The sequence below is a fragment of the Triturus cristatus genome, chromosome 1_1 (assembly GCF_964204655.1).
Source record: "Triturus cristatus chromosome 1_1, aTriCri1.1, whole genome shotgun sequence".
NCBI classification, from domain to species: Eukaryota; Metazoa; Chordata; class Amphibia; order Caudata; family Salamandridae; genus Triturus; species Triturus cristatus.
Genome location: NC_140579.1, coordinates 1076114237 through 1076131428, shown reverse-complemented (window position 1 = coordinate 1076131428; position 17192 = coordinate 1076114237). Strand labels below are relative to the sequence as shown.

At 47.8% G+C, this 17192-nt stretch overlaps 1 long non-coding RNA gene across 2 annotated transcripts in view; it reads left to right on the top strand.

Annotated features, from left to right (window-relative positions):
- Nucleotides 1–17192, top strand: part of LOC146871571 (uncharacterized) — a 321492-nt gene that overhangs the window by 8034 nt on the left and 296266 nt on the right. The gene's annotated exons all lie outside the window — the stretch shown is intronic.

Below are 17192 nucleotides of genomic sequence, written 5' to 3'. Positions count from 1 at the left end.
GTTTACTAGATTTGCATCGAGTAATTGAGAGGGAAAAGAGTATGGATTAAGCAAAAGTGGAAACTATGCCTCAAATGTGATTTAAAAGAAACAGAATCACATAAGTTTCCAATATTAAAAATAATGCAGCAAAATCCATACACAACAACGGATTAACTCAGGATATGTTGAAGTGAAAATGGAAAAATAGTAAACATTAATGCAAGAATGAAAAAAGCGACAGAAGTTCTAACCACTGTTTTTAATAGCTTGATCCCACGGGATTTCTTGATTGAGTCCTACTGTTGCAGTACCCAGAGTAAAAATCCAGAAAACTTCTCTTAATTTTCTGGTTTTCTCTGTGGTGGAACCCTGTTTTGGATGAATTTTTTCCAGAATATACCATTGTATGGCTTCCGGCGCATGATCATGTTCCACATAATGTTGCACCATGGGTGCTTGAAGTTTCCTGGTACGTATAGCTGAACGATGTTCTGTAAGTCTGGTGTTAAAGCTTCTCCCTGTTTCCCCTACATATCCTAAGCGACAGGGACAGATGAGCAAGTACACCACATCTGTCGTTTTACAGTTGTTAAAACTCTTAGGTGATATTAATTGCCCATTGAAATTGAATGTGGGCGATTCAATAGCTGTGTCGCAAGATTTGCAAGTGGAACATTTAAAGTTACCCACCACTGTTTTATTGCCTGCAATATTTGTTTGTAAAAAAGTATTAGTGTGTATAATTCTTGAATTACCCACATGATCTTTTATACTTTTATTGCGTCTGAACGCAAAGAGAGGCTTAGGGATGGCCCTGTCAATATTTAAAATTTGCCAACTTTGATACACTGCCTGACGTATTCTGTCATTGAGCATGGAATGTCTCGTAATAAAGACCAAGGAAGGATCTTTGTTGGTCTTGGTGTTAGATAGTAAATGTTGCCTATCAAAAAACGAGCTCTTTTGTACGAGTCTCGTACAATTTTTTTAGGGTAGCCTCTGGCCGAAAACTTATTTTTCATGCTCAATGATCTGTCATCATAATCTTTTATATTTGTACAATTACGCCGCAGGCGTAAAAACTCACCAAAGGGTATACTGTTCTTTTGAATAACCGGGTGGAAGCTATCATAGTGTAGAAGTGTATTTCTTGCTGTGGGTTTGATGTACAAGTCCACTACAAGATTACCCTTATCATGTTTAATTAGAATATCTAGATATTCCACCTTTTCGGAACTTATACTGTGTGTAAAATGTATATTATCATCACAGAGGTTAATCCACTCGATAAATACCCACAGTTTTTCTTGTGTGTCTGTCCAAATGAAAAAGACATCATCTATGAATCGCGACCATTTGGTCACTGATTCATAGAAAGGTGCCATTTCATTGAATACAAATTTTTTCTCGAAAAGGGATATGTAGATATTGGCCACCGTGGGGGCACAAGATGCCCCCATGCTGACGCCTTGTTGTTGTTTGAATAGCTGATTATTAAATTCAAACACATTGTCTTCTAGGACCACTTTAAGGCATTCTAGAACAAAGAGAGTGGGACATTTGATGTTGTAGGCATTAATGAACCAATGAACCGCTGCTAAAGCACCTTCAATAGGGATGTTACTATAAAGGGCTTCAATGTCCATGGTTACTAAAAATTGCGCATCAGGACAGAAGGGTGTGTTCTCGACTAGATTGATAATGTGTCGAGTATCTTGGACAAATGCTGGTGTTCTTGAAACATGAGTACATAGCAGGGATCTACATATTTAGCCAATGGTTCAGTGACTGACCCAATTGTAGTAACTATGGGTCTGAGAGGGGGATCTAAGGCATTTTTATGTACTTTGGGTATGCCATAGATACTGGCCATTTTGGGTTTCTCCTTATTAAGGAATAACCATTCCTTTTCACAGATATCTCCATCTCTCAGAGCTTTGTTAGTTAATCTCTGTATATTTCTTATGATGTTGGATGTGGGATCTCTGGTGATGGGACAGTAAAACCGGGTATCTCCAAGCATATGTTCCATTTTGGAGATATAGGTGGATGTATCGTAGACAACAATGCCTCCTCCCTTATCACATGCTTTAATGGTTCTATGCTGGGTATGTTTCAGATCTTGCAAAGCTGTGTATTCATCTTGACTAAGGTTAAAGGGGGTCTTTTGCACATGCTTGGTGATATTAATGATCTTGTTGTAGACAACTTGTTCGAACACCGCTACTTCAGGTGGCAGTTGTTCGATAGTGGGAGTAAACTGGGAAGGGGGTGCCAGACCAGATGCATTAATAATTTCCAATTGTGTGTCTTTATTAGTGAAAAAAACCTGTAGTCTGATCTTTCTGAAAAAAGCTTTTAAGTCTCTGAACAACTCAAACTTATTTAAGCCTGAGTGGGGGGCAAAAGTTAATCCTTTAGATAGTAACGAGATAGTCGGCGCTGTTAGTGAGGAACTACTAAGATTGAAAATAGGTAGTGTCTCTATTCCCTCCAATATTGCGCGTTGCGAGTGACAAGGTATTGGTTGAAATCCATCACTGGATTGCCCTGGAAGCGCGGTTGGTATTGCGTGTTGGTTTGGAATCGTGGCTGGTATTGAGGTCGCCAATTGTTGCGCCTGTTGTATCTCCTCCCTAAAAAAGGTTGTGTGCCTCGTTGTCTTCTATATTGATGTCCATTGCCCCTAGTTTCAAAACCACCTGACTGATCCTCACTATCTGAGTCTGATGTATCTGAGAAAGTAATCACCTTTCTACCAAGTCCTGATGGTCTATATGGTTCATATAGCATGTTGTCAACTTGATTGTAGTAACTGTCTGACAAGTAAGGATAGGCTGTCTCTTTGCTAAAGAAGCGTACATCTTTCTTTAATTTTTCTAATTTACGCTTAGTTAGATACTCTGTGTAGGAATGCAGATCTTTATCAATGTCTTCTAGTTTTTTTTTTTTTTTTTTTTTTTTTTTAGCGGCTTGCAGGTACAGCGACCTTGTGGTGGTGGGGTCTGGGCAGCAATTACCTCTTGTGCCAGCACCAAGGGAGTTGCCAGAGATCAGGACCAGGGGGAAGAGAGAGCACACCGTCTCTGGTTCGAGGCTCGGCATCAGCTCACTAACCTGTAATTCTGGGCATATCTCGCATCCTCCCCGTGGCCACCATATTGACCGTGTCCTGTGGTTTGTATCGGGTCCGCAACTAATTTCTCACCTGTAATTGCACAAAGCCCAATAGTAGGAGCCTCAACAAGACAAGTGTTTTCAGGGATTCTCATTTGTGTTAAAGGCAGACAGGATCTCGCAGCACTATGACGTACAGGTCCTCCGCTAGGGGCTAGTAGGGATAGTATAGGAATGTGAAGGAAAGTTATTCAAAATCACACACACCAAAGCGCACTTAGGTCACTATGCTCTGCATTTGGCTAATTGTGAATATTTCCAAGACACTACACTACTGCATCAGCACACAGGCGGTTTGCAAGTTATTGCCCCACCCAGCTTCTTATGAGAATGCAGGTAGGCACCTAAGTCCTCGGAACTGACAAATAAGCTTGAACCTGCTCGTCCGCCTCCCCCCCCCAACCAGTGAACTAGCACAAAACATTTGCTAAGGAAATGCGCTTGAACCTGGACTATGGGTTCAATCAGCAGTGGGGCGGGGGGGTCCGTTAAGTTATGCATCAAGTTGATCGGTGGAAATTTGACTGGGTGGTTTCTGGTGCACGGCATCGTCATGTGATTGTATGTGAATTTGCATGGCGGAGCTTTATCCAGAAGGTGTCAGAGCGCTTTCTACTGGCCCTGTTACATTACACCGAGGCGTCAGAGTACATGTTTTCTTCCATGATACAAGCACTAAGGCTCTAATTCACTAGAGTGTTAGAAGCTGTACTTCACCGCAGACACTAATGGTAAAAGTTTTGCACTGGCGATTCTATAGATTAATCAGGGTTGGATACAACATGGCCATGTATTTATTCACACAGTTGGGGCATTATAGGTGATTGTAACACGTTGGGCATTCCAGTTGATTGTAACACATTCCTTAGGTAGCCAGTAGTTTGTTTAAAATCATCGGCCTACAAGGGCCTGGGGAAGTTCCCGGGAGGGTCTGTGTCATCAAAGGCCAAGGTGATGCTCCAAGGATGTCAGGACAAAATACTTACATTGTTTGGGGGCTAAAATCTAGAACACAATTTGTAGTCTCAGCAACAATACTCAACATCCTGGAATTCTGGGCTAATCACTTAACCTCCCCGTGCCTTATAAAATGTATGGGCCCCCAAGTAACGGATCTGGTGCTCATGTAAAGCGCTATGTTACCCGACGTCTCAGGTCGTAGTTTGCGCTGTATATAACTATAAATATTTGAAATAAATGAATATTCTTATCTAGTCCTGAAGGCACGCTTAGATCCAGTGACCCAGCCGCCCAAATGATAGGCAGAGCTAGCACACAGTGGATACAGGATAACAATGAAAATGCTGCGGTTTGTATTCCAGTCAGGGACATAAAGGTATGCTGCAGCTTTGCACTGGCTATTCCGCCAAAGAGCAAAGATAGACTAAAGGCAGTTACTTAAAAGAGGGGGGGGGGGGAAACCCATGCTTAAGTTACTTGATTGGGATGACATCAAGAAAGGATAGGGAAGGGAAGCTTGGCAAATATATAATTATAAGAATTATGTGGTATTCACGAACAGTACTATGCCTCTCACGGACAGTTATTTCAGTGTCAAGCTCTTTACCCAGCCATTGGTTCTTTAAGCAATTATATCCGCCACCCGGATCTACATGCTTTTCTGGTGGTCATGCGTTGCGAAAGTCTTACCATGCGATGAACCACAGCTAATGTAAATATACTTGGGGAAGCAAAGGACTGCCAGAGTTTGCCCAGGCTTACCAGTGTTGAATATGGCAGCCCGCTTTGGATAATGCAGTGGTGTAAGGAAAGTCTAGGTTTCAGGGGCTCCAAGCCAACTGGGGGGGCTCCTAGCGGGAGCTGGCTAGTGTGGCGGCTAGCTCGGCCTTAATTTGGGGCTAGAGCAGGTATTTGCATGAACTAAGTACTCAGATGCTAGTGGTCTGCCCTCAGGGGAGGGTTCCCACAGTACACCCGTGCATAAGCACCTGAATGGGTCAACCTGCAACACACCTGGCGATCATGTGCAATGCGATATACCTGGGCAGCATGTGCGCATGAGAGTAACTCCGCGTAAGGGTAGTCTCAGGTATTTACAAGACAGTGAAGGAACAACAGAGACTTATATTATATTGGATTCACTATTGGGTAGTCAATACTCCAGGGGGGAGGGACCCATACATATTGCTCCCCTGCCACATAAAGCCACAGTGATACACTCTTCACATACTTGAACCGTGCAGTATGTCTATCTGATTGAAACACAGCGTGCAACCCCAGGAGCACCGGGTTTTAGGTCTGCTCCAAGACTCCATTAGTAACGGCAGGACAGTCATTTGTTCGACCCAAAATGACATTAACTGATTGTGGGCATGTTGCCCAGTGCCAACCTAAAAGCTTTGCATGAGTATACAGATGGGGGGCTTTACTTTGAGTGCTCAGGAATTTTATGAGTGAGGCAGTTGAACCGATACCACTAGGGCCATCATGACGGTCTTTTGTTGGCTCCTGTTGAAGGTAAGGGTACCCATTTTCGCAGTAACTGTGTGCTTTCCTGTGGTAGGATTTGGTTTGTCGGTTACAGTCAGCTTTCCTCCTGCCCAAGCCATCCTTCTAGCCTTGGAGGGGGGGGCTTGATTGCCTTATTTGTCATACTTGGAGTTCAAGGGAAATAGAGGCGTGTCAGCTCTCTAAGTTCGATTGCCACGTTTGCTGCGCTTCAATGACAGATGTTGAATGTCTCCTGACAAGTGCTGCTTGCTTTTTAGTTTACATTGGGTTTGGTGAATACATTATCCTTTCACTTGCGGTCAGAGAAAGTAGATAATGTAGTTGGATATAGCATTGTATGACCTGGGACACTTAGCGGTAAAGCAGGCTAGCATTAAGCACATATATCGTTATCTGGAAGGGGGATGCAGATGTCAGTTCTGTGTGGACAAATGCTCCGTTAGTAAGGGAACTCCCTGGGTTAAGGCGTGCACGGCAAGGATCTGAGGGTAACCAGCAAAGGCTTGCTTCCAGGGTTTGTAAAGTTGATCAGATGGGCCAAGCTGTGCTGCAAAGCACCATGCATAATCTATAGGTCACAGTTTTGAATGCTAGGTCCTATGCACAGTTTCTATTAGGTTCTGATTCCTTTACGCCTGCACACCATCACGTATATTGTACATTCGGGACACATGTTATACGTTCCACCGACCCACGATGAGAGGTGACCACACATTATCAGCGATGTAATTTTCTACGGGTCAAGAGGGGCGAGTTGTGGTGGCAACAAGACACCTGCAGCAGGGAGTGCCGCCAAGCGGCAAGGAGTTGGCGAGTAAATGGGATTTGAAGGTCCCGCTGGATGCCTGCCACCTGGCCACTGCAGGTTGTTGTTGGTGATCTCTACTGGGCTCTAGTAGTGGTCATTACAAAATACACCGGGGCTGATTCACAGGCGGGTGTGGTGGTCCCTACCTCATTTCACATGATCCTCCCTGTCGGGTCTGTCTAAAGATCATCCACAAGGGCTTTAAATTAACAGCCTCTCTTGTCTCAGCCATACTGTGAGCAGTAAGCAAGCGGTCTGTGCATCAGTAGGTTGGGGTGAGCACGCCCGTTCCCGGCGTTGTGGCTGTGATTCCTGATGTGACTCTTGGAGTCCTAGTCCTGCTGGCTGTAGGTGGAATGATGAGTGTTGATTACATAACTGGATGCGATGGATGAGGAGGCAGAACCTTGCAGCACACTCTGCTAAGCAATGTTCCTGGCGATTTGTATTGACCCAGGGCCGAAGCGAGAGCCCCTAGTGCAGGGCCAGAATCATTAGGCCAGGCAGCATGACAAAGGTCTTTTAGGCACTGGTAGAATGGTGCATGTCAAGTAGTGCTGTAGGCCCACCCCCCCCCCCGGCAAAGATGGCAAGCAGGGGTCACACGAGGAACGGAGCTATCAGCTGCCAATCTGTTGAGCATTTAACCAGCATGAAAGTCGGAGGGAGGCTGCTGAGTTGCCCTAGCATTGTTTGTCTCGCTTCAGGGCCAGCTGGGGTTACTGCTCAGGGTAAGGTTAGATTTCTTGGTTGCGTTTGGATACTTTGACAGGTTGTCCTTGCTCATGCAACACGGCGATAAGTGGTAATTTTGTGGGTATGAACTGGGTGTCCTTCAAGAAACTCATTAGATCTTGCAGTCCCGCCATTGCAGAACATAAGATTTGTCAACTTTCTTCAAGGAAACCATTATTAGCAGGAAGGTATTGAACCATGGAGAGCCAATGGTTGTGGGTTCGTGCACAACAGTAGTATGGGAATTACATTCAGTTTCAACAGGCTATGTGTACCATCAATAGCACCAGGAGCTGTAAAGCTTCTATTCTCGCCCGGGATTGGGGCTGGCAATGTCATCAAACTTTGCAGCCAGACACGGAATAGGCAAAGACATACCTGTGATGGTGCAACATGCACTCAGCAGTAGAGTTAGCTGAGTTTCAGCATATCCTGGTATACTGTCAGTGATAAACGTAAGGTTAGGGGCTACACACGAACAGGCACTTTCTGTCTGCTGGGGGTGGAGTGTGCCAGTGCCAAGAGGGTGCGGGTTGCCTGGTTAGGGCTGCTTGTTGGGAGGGAGCACTAATACGGATAGCCATAAGAGCTCATCTTGCATTCATAGAAGGCAAAATTGATACTTTTATGGCAGGGTGCCAGTTGCTTCAGTTATGCGCATTTTCCGTGGCAGTTGTCAGCGAACATTCAGAATGCAATGTTGGTGGTTAGCCTGTTGTCATGCCTTTCAGATGTGTTTTAGCTCAGGCATGGCCAAGCATGGGTTAGATGCCTGAGGTCCGCCCTGGGATACATGTTTACAGGCATGTGGAGCGGCAGAACTTAGAGGGGCTTGGGTCCGACCTCTAGTTACAGGTGCAGATCCTGGTGGGTTCACTTAGTATCCCGACCTTCTGAGTTCGATGAAACAGGTACCATTGATTTGAGTAACGATAAGGTGTAATTTCTCCCGCCCTTCAGCCTTGGCTGGCAACTATGCAGGTTGTGGAAGTTGTCTTCCAACTAGGACGATATGGTCCATATGTTTGGGGGAAACGCCTGGGTTAAACACAATTGGGCTACAAAGTAGTAGAAGAACACTTGGCATTCCCAGTATTCAAAAGAAACAAAAGAGAGGTATTTATACTTTGGTTCCCCTCTGGTTCACTCTGTCCTGTCTGCTCCCTGGTATACTAGCAGAAGTTTGGGGAGGGCAAGGCTTCACATAGGGTGGTGACTGACGGAAGGCGATGGACATACTCCGACTAGTGCTAGACTCAGATAACTGAGTGAAAGAGGAAGTAAGGCGGGCTTGTCAACTCTTACCTCCACCCGCATTGGCATTGCCTGCCAGGAGTGGCTTAGCAAAGGTATTGCTCTTCAGCCAGGCAATGTTACATTGAACCAACACCTAATTATTGGTTTTAGGTCATACCAGTCAAAATTCCACGGGGAGTTTAGAAAGGATGAGGGCACCTGTCCAGAAAGGGCATGCTGGCCTGTGGTCCGGTATGGGCTAAAGACTTGTTTTGGCTGGACCTGGGAGATGCCCGGTATCAGCATGTTGTAAGTAAAGAGGCCTACCTTGGTGGGGGGCCCTGGTTGTGACGGTGGCCACCCCCAGAGCTGTGGAGAAGTTACAGGGCGATCCAGAGTCTGCAAGGTACAGAAGGGTACTACATGCAGCAGCACAGTAATGGTGCTAAGCCAAGGATACCCAGGGATGTCTTAGCGTTGTCCCCTGGAAGAACTACGGCGCCCCGTTAGTCCTACGGGCGGTTGTGGGTCTGAGCAACCGGGGCCTGCCTGAAACGCTCCGCCCACCTTTTAGGGGGGCGTGAGTAAGGTAGTGGACTGGTGGTCCACTGATGGGAGGGGTGGCCCCTCCCAAGAATTGGTAAACACCGATTGGCGACGGCCACGGTGTAATTTGGCTCATCAGACGGGCAGGCGGCATAAGGGTTGGCCTGCCCTGGGATCGCCCGTAAGATAACCCACCATGTTGGCATATTTGTTATGCAAATAAACCTGCAGCAATTTTCTCAACTAACAAGGTGTCGTGTGGTTTATTGATGTATTTTGCTGTATGATAACTGACTACTGTTGCCGATATTGGCACTATGTTGGCTGCATTGTGGTTCACGTATTGGGAAATCGTTTCTGCTGTTGATGGGAGCAGGGAACAGCCGCAAAGCAGGGTTGTAGGGATGATGCGCAACGATTTCTCCCCGCCCTCCCGACCATGGGAGACAGGTTTGCCGAATCATATGTGGAGCTGTGCACCAGATCTCACAAGCATCTTAGCTGAGCCCAGATGTCAGTGGGGCTGGGGAATGCCCTCAGTCAGGTGGTGCTCGATGACCCATGGCGGGGATCTGGGAGGGAGTTCCAGGCCCCAGCCCCATAAACGGTAGATCAACCCTCATATATTATTGATGTGTAGCGCCTATCAACTAGTGCCGGGGCAACCCAAGCAGGGAACATGACCTAAAACAGATGGGGTGCTAATACGTATCTATAAATATGCCAAGTGACAGTTGGGGGGTGAGGTCCTAACTTTATTAGGGACAGGTCAGGCCAGATTACCAATGTGAAAAGGTCCTGCCCGCCTTGACTTGGGCTCCTCACATAAATAATTGATGGCACCTGGGCCCCTCAATCGCACATAAGTTGACGGCTAGGTCCCTAAGGTAACGCAGCCAGAAAGGAGTAGTGTGCTACTTGCCAAGAAAGTGCTTCAACATCCCTTTAGGGGTAACAAGCGCTACATAAATGCAAACGTTTTTTCCCTCTTCTATCCCTCCGCTATCCTTCTCAATGCAAATAACTGACTAATATCCACCACTCAAATTACTTTCATATTTCACTATACTAATTCACCACTAATTCTTTATGGGTTCCGGAGTAGCGTGCTACTCGCCCAAAAAGTGCTTCAATGCCTCGTTTGGGGTAGTAAGCGCTATATAAATACAATTACAATACAATACATGAATTGTACATTTGAATGATTTCACACTTTGCTCCATTATCTGCACTGAATCACTCACTCACTCCTCTCTCATAGGGAGTCACGTACACTGTAAGAGGGCTGTGCGAGGCCTCTTCTCCCTTGGTACCAAATCTTTTTGACCCCATTGAGGAAGACGAGTGAATGGTTTGAGACCCCTCTGCCATGCTCGCTTATACCCTATACTCATTGTACCACCCCCTGTCATTGCCACGGTAAGTGGTGGGACTGCGATACTTACCTCCCCAGTATGGTTCTTCACCCAGTTGCTTTACTGTAAAAACTAATTCATGTGTTAAAAAGCTAACCCAGCCACGCACGCCTACACTATTGAATTGCCCTACTGCATCATAGAGCAGGAGAGCGTAGAGCGTGGCTCGTACTACAGACCAACCAGACACTGAAACTCACAGGAACTGAGGCTGCATGGTTCTGGAAGAGAAAACGTTTGGGGTTTTCACTTTTTCAGTGGTACTGGGGCAGCGCTGTGACGCAGAATGGAAGTCGCACGCTGGGTCTGACGAAGGCAGGCCCGGTTCTAGGGGGTGGGCCGGGTGGGCCCTGGTAATGAATCTGCCACCGATGTACAACAATAATAAAAAATGTTTAGATAACTGGTGATTTATGATCCTGCTGGAGAGCAGTCATTTGTCTGTTGGTAGTTTTTAAATGCAGATAAACAGTATTTTATGTGGATAGCTCAGTGAGTTACTGCCTTTGTCACAGAGGTTCTTGTGTTACTTGCAGTTCAGAAGTTACAATCCTAAGATAGGACAGTGACCTATGAACTGTCATCAAAGAGCTGCAAACAAACGTCACTTTTTTGTGTTGTGATTGTTAGACCTGGCACCTTGGCGTGAGTTTCCCTTCCACTTTTTGCTGATGTGCCTCATTGTGTTTTGTTGGTGTTAGTCGCTCAGGGCACTGTGCCACTGCTAATCAGTGCCACAGTGCAAGGGCTCCCTTTTGAAAAGTGTATACATTGATTGGTGTCCATGTTTGGCTTATTTGGTTTACTATCAGCCCCTAGTAAAGTGCACCAGGAGTGCCAGGGCTTGTAAATACAAATGCTGCTGGTGGGCTTGCAGCACTGGTTGTGCCACCCACAGAGGCGGCCTAGTAAAATGTGTCTAAGGTCTGCCACTGCAGAACCTGTGTGCAGTCTGGTACTGTCGCGCTGACTGCGCAAGTACACCCACTTGCCAGTCCCCAAACCTTCCCTTAACTACATATTAGTCACCCCTCTGGTAGGCCTAAGGGCAGGGTGCATTGTAGGCATAAGGTAAGACATGCCCTGATGTGTGTGGCATGTCCTAATAGTGAATTACAGCCATTTTCGTTTTTCACTATTGAAGGCTACCTGCTCTCCATAGGCCAGAATGGGCTGCTGGAATTACTACACGCTGTAATCCCAGTGGACTCAGAGAGCATGGTAGAAAGTCAAGTTTAGTATGCCTGAACTCAGAATAATAAAATACTTCTTTTAGTAAAGTTTATTTTAATATCCTGTGTTTGTAAATACTACTTATAGAAAGTTAGTATTTACTGACCTGGCCATTTCAGTCCGCCTCTGCTGTGTGTGTGTGTTCTGCCCAGCAACAGTAAAGGAGCAGGGCTGGGGAATTCCAGGAGACAGGCTGGCTGCCAGGTGGTGGGTAGAGAGATTACACCAGGATGGGTGGGAGGAGTACACCTTTGACTCTGAATAGACCTGTGCTCTGCCGCCACAATGCCGGCTCCGCCCCCTGTGGAGCGGCTGATGTCTCTGCCCTGCTGCTGAAAGGAAAGAGCAGAGTCACCACAACAAAGTGCTCCAAAACTGGACTGAGCCAGGCCCAGGCCCCCTGGCGACAAAGAACAAAAGAATTGTGCTCTAAAAGAAGGAGCCCTGCTCCTAAGAAATTAGATCCTGTTTGCGCCAAGAATAAACTCTGCCTGAAGAGAAGGACCTGGGAAAGCTGCATGGAGGACTACTGTCTCTGACCTGTGAGACTGGCCTGTGGTGGGTGCCTTGCTGCAAGAAGGAGAGGAAAAGACTAAAGGAAAAGACTTTTGAATCAACTTGTGCTTTGAACAATCTTCAAGGGCTTGCTGGTGAACTTGCCCCCTGAAATGCGCCCCAGGAACAGTGGGCGCTACCTTCCCCCAAGGAAAAGAGGAGCTGCTGGAGGTGATCCTGTCACGCTGACCCCCAGAGAACCTGTGTGCTCCCCTCTCTCTCCGAGCACCGCGACGTCTGCCACCGGGGCTGCTGTAAGCACTGCCAAGGCCGGCCTACCTGGCCCTAGCCCAGCAAGCAACTGCCCCCCGAGCCGTAGCTCGCAACGCAAAGAAGAGACCCCGGACGTCCAAACGCCGAGCCTCTGCTTCCCTGCGCCGCTGAGATCACTGTGAGGGCACCGAGCACCTGGTTCGCCACCCTGAGGAAAGCCGACAGCGCTGCAATGCACTAAGAATCACTCCCGAGCCGCCCCTCCCGCTCCTGAAATCATCGTGGCCACTGAGATCCTCCCCGAGCACCCCACGAAGCCTCACCGTCCCCTGGAGATCCGGGACTGAAGCGCGACGTGGGACGCCTTTGTGCGGGACTACGAGGCCGCCACGAACCTCCTCTACAAAGAACCAAGGTATTGTGATCAGCGCACCTTGGTACGACCCGTACTGTCCTTTGTACGAGCCGTACCTGCTCTGCCGTCCGTGTACGGCGCATCCCTGCATCTGTACGGTCCGTACAGCATCAAAAGCATTGCCGGCGCTCACGTGGGAAGCGTGAGGTTTGGCACGAGACGTCCCGAACGTGTACAATGCGTACCCACGAGGGTACGGTCCGTACGGTTCGCGTCCAGCATACGCGTCCTCACGCGAGAAGCGTGAGACACGGCACGCCGCGCCCAAATAGCGGTACGAAGCGTACCGGAGGCGCTACGAAGCGCACAATACCCCAAAGAAGCTTATTTCGAATAGAAGAGTGCCATTTTAAGAACTGTGGACTGCCTAAAAGCATTTAAAGTAACTGGAACCTTATTTAAGTGAAAGAACTGTATTTTGACATCCTGCTTGAAGAAATCTTTTATATAAAGAACTTTTATTTTGATATAAATACAGCCTTGTGTCTTTGTGTGGTGGGGTGGTGATTATTGTGTGGGATACCTTGAACGCTTAACCTAATGCCCTCTGGAAATTTAGCCTGACTGCTCGCGCCACGTTACCTAGAGGGTGAGCAGGGGTTATTTTTAAAGAGGTAATCCTACGCCCTGACTTAGAGGAAAGGGTCCCTGCTTGTCGCAAGTGCATACCTGCGCCAACCAGAGACCCCGGATTCTAATATTGGTGGCAGCGGTGAGGATTCACGGATTTGCGTTCTTGGTGTCTGCGCAGTGATTACTAACCATTGCACAGTGAGGACAGTCCAGTAGCTTAAGCCACAGAACTTTTTAATTTCGCTTGCCAAGAAAAAGAAGATCCCTTGTGTTTGGAGTCATGCCTGGCCCAAACAGCATTGAGAAGTCCATCTCTGAAACCTCCGGATTGGAATGGGATGAGTCAAAACTGGACGACTGCTCAAGATAACAACTCAAGCAGTTTTGCAAGAGATTCAAGGTTCCACATAGAGGATGCAAGCTCAAAGCACACTTCTACACGGCACTGAGAGCCTGGGTGGAATCAAGGGATGCAGCTGAGAATGTTGTACCTGAGGTTGACGTAGTGGAACCAGCGGAGAGCATCCATAGTTTTAGCAGAGGCCTGTCGCCAGAGGAGCTGGCAGATAGACAGGCCGCAAGAGATCATGAGATTACTTTGGCAAAGTTGAAATTAAATGGCCAATTGGAGCTAGAGAGCAAGAAAATGGCTCTTGAAGAAAGAAAGATTCGGATGAAGCACGACGCGAGAATGAGGGAGCTGGCGATAAAAGAGAAAAGTTTGGAAAACCCTCCCTCTGGTGGCACCGCAACGCCGGTGCAGGTAGAGTCAAGTGTGTACATGCCAAAAGATGTAGTCAAGGAATACTTTAAGAATGATGACATAGGGCAATGGTTCAAGGCCTATGAGGTAGCCATGTCTTCCCACCGGGTCCCTGAGAGAGATTGGGGAGCGGGGTTGTGGGGACAGTTCCTCAGTGAGGGGCGGGACACACTTTTAGATTTGCCCTCTGACATGTATAATTCTTACCCCCACATGAAGGAAGCTTTAATGACCAGATATGGGCTAACTCCTGAATTATATAGGCAGAGGTTCAGGGGGTGTACCAAGATTGTGGGGAGTACGTATGTGGAGTATGTGACCTTTTTCTGCAGAGCACTGGATGGCTGGGTGAAGGGTAGAAAAGTTGATGATTACCAAGGTCTCTTTGATTTAATTGCATGGGAGCACTTGTCGCTTAATTGTTTTCCTGAGCTACGCCAACACCTGATAGATAGCAAGCTGAATAACCATAGGAAGCTTGCTGAAGAGGCGGACCGCTGGGTCAGCACCAGGGTCCACAAGGGTCAAGTGGGAGACTCCACCAGGGGTGGGCAGGGTCCCCAGCAGAAGAGTGGGGGGGACAAGGGAAAACAGAAAGGGTTCCAAAAAGGCCCCCCAAGTAATCCCCAAGGAAACCAGCAGAAAGGTTCTCAGCCTCCCTGTTCTGCTTGGGTTCTTGGATCAGGTGGAATTCGCTCATCAGAGCCTTACTAACCCAGCCAGAACGTTTCTTCGTCCCTAGGACCTATCTACAATAGGTAACCACATATATCTACCGCCTAAGGACAGGGAATTCCTAATACACATACCAAGACCTCTTACAATCGGCGGCCTCGCGGTCCCATACGAACCCAGGACTCTCTACCCAGACGGCAGTATCACAAGCGGCGGCCTCGCGGTCCCATACGAACCCAGGACTCTCTACCCAGACGGCAGTATCACAAGCGGCGGCCTCGCGGTCCCATACGAACCCAGGACTCTCTACCCAGACGGCAGTATCACAAGTGGCGGCCTCGCGGTCCCATACGAACCCAGGACTCTCTACCCAGACGGCAGTATCACAAGTGGCGGCCTCGCGGTCCCATACGAACCCAGGACTCTCTACCCAGACGGCAGTATCACAAGTGGCGGCCTCGCGGTCCCATACGAACCCAGGACTCTCTACCCAGACGGCAGTATCACAAGCGGCGGCCTCGCGGTCCCATACGAACCCAGGACTCTCTACCCAGACGGCAGTATCACAAGTGGCGGCCTCGCAGTCCCATACGGACCCAGGACTCTCTACCCAGACGGCAGTATCAGCACAAGTTCATCCTATGATTACTATAACATCATCACACCAAGACTGCTAGTTCGAGCACTGCCTGTTCTCTGGTTCGAGGGGCTCCCCTTCTCCCTTATTCAGTTACCACTCATCCGATCAGGATTGACATCTGTTCATATAGCCGCAGCTGACTAGAGGAACAGGCTACCCTCTTATACGAGAACACGCAGCACACATTAGTCCACTACGAATTGGGGTATCATTATTCATCAGATCACACAAAGATTGCTAGTTTGAGCACAACCTGTTCCCTGGTTTGAGGGGCTCCTCTTCTCCCTTATTCAGTTACCACTTACCTGATCAGGGTTAACATCTGTTCATGTCAAGTCACAGCTGACTAGAAGAATAGGCTACCCTCTTATACAAGAACACGCAGCACATGTTGATTCACTACAAACTGAGTACTTTATTACCAATTACATACACAATCACATGACAGTACTATATGACACATATCCTGCAAAGAAAAGTGAAAGATTAGATTGTATACTCAAATAAGAAAGGGGTCGACATCACCTTAGTCGTGTGTAGCCTGCACTCAATGGTCATCTAGGTTCCCTCCTCGTCTGTGCCTCGGCTCGCTTGGAAGTAACACCTCCGCAATCACAGGTCTGTTCCCTTCTCCCTTCTCCGAGTCACTGGGATCTCTTCCTCATCGGCTACCCTCTCCTCTCTGGCTATTCTGCTAGGAGGGTATCTGCTCCTCGGTTTTTCTCCATCCTTAAGTTTATCATCTGTCTTCCCTGGAATAAGTAGTAGCTTTTCTGCTAATGGCTAGGTGCCGCCTATGGATTGAAAGAATCAGTGCCAGTATCTGCCTCAGACTTTCACTAATATAGAGGTGCATTTTCTCATGGAAAATTCCAGCCCGTAACCTGCCGCCCACCAAATTCTTGTACCTCCCCGTGCCAAGGACACTTTCCCAGCCGGCCGGCCTGATGTAGCGTCTTCGGCATGAAGAAAAATACAATCCTTCGATAAGGGCTGGTCTGAACCGGTTCTCTCCAAGCGAATAACACCTCATAACTAAAACATCCCCTTTAACCTAGAAGCATCTCAAGCTGCTGGAACAGAAAGAAAGATGGAGTCTCCCCCGTTTGAGGCCTACCAGGCCTGAATTCAGCACGGCTCCATGAAATACCCTCACTACAGGGCAGGCTATCCCTAAGACTAACAAATCTATCCCCTAGGATATGTGTGCAAGCCCTGATCTATGGGGAAGAACACAGGATCATGTCGAAGTGCCTAGAAAATAGACTTCATTCACTACTCTAACCCTTAGGCTTGAATGTTAGAGAGACTGAAGTCACCCTAATCACCCATCAACACAATAGGGCCGGGAAAATCGAGCAGTACACTCCCCCACCCCCGAAGCCCACAGGGGCCCCTACAGGTAAACCTGTTCCCAAGGGGCCCCCTCAATGTTATAAATGTGGTGAACTAGGTCACTTTGCCAGTGATCCCAAGTGTCACCAGTATGTGAAACCAGCACCCACTGGTGCTCTACCGAAGCAAGTGGCAACAGTAGCCTTTGGGGAGGAGGTAGAAGTCCCAGGTGGGTGGTACCCCGTCCAACTGACCTTAGTCTCACTAGGAGACAGTGAGATGGTCCCAAATGCCGACTTGCCCTCTAACACTAAGAAATATGGGCAAGTAGTGACCGTCAATGGGAAGAAGGTAGAGGCTCTTAGAGACACAGGAGCCAGCGTGACTGCAGGGCGGCAGCACCTGGTATCTCAAGAGCA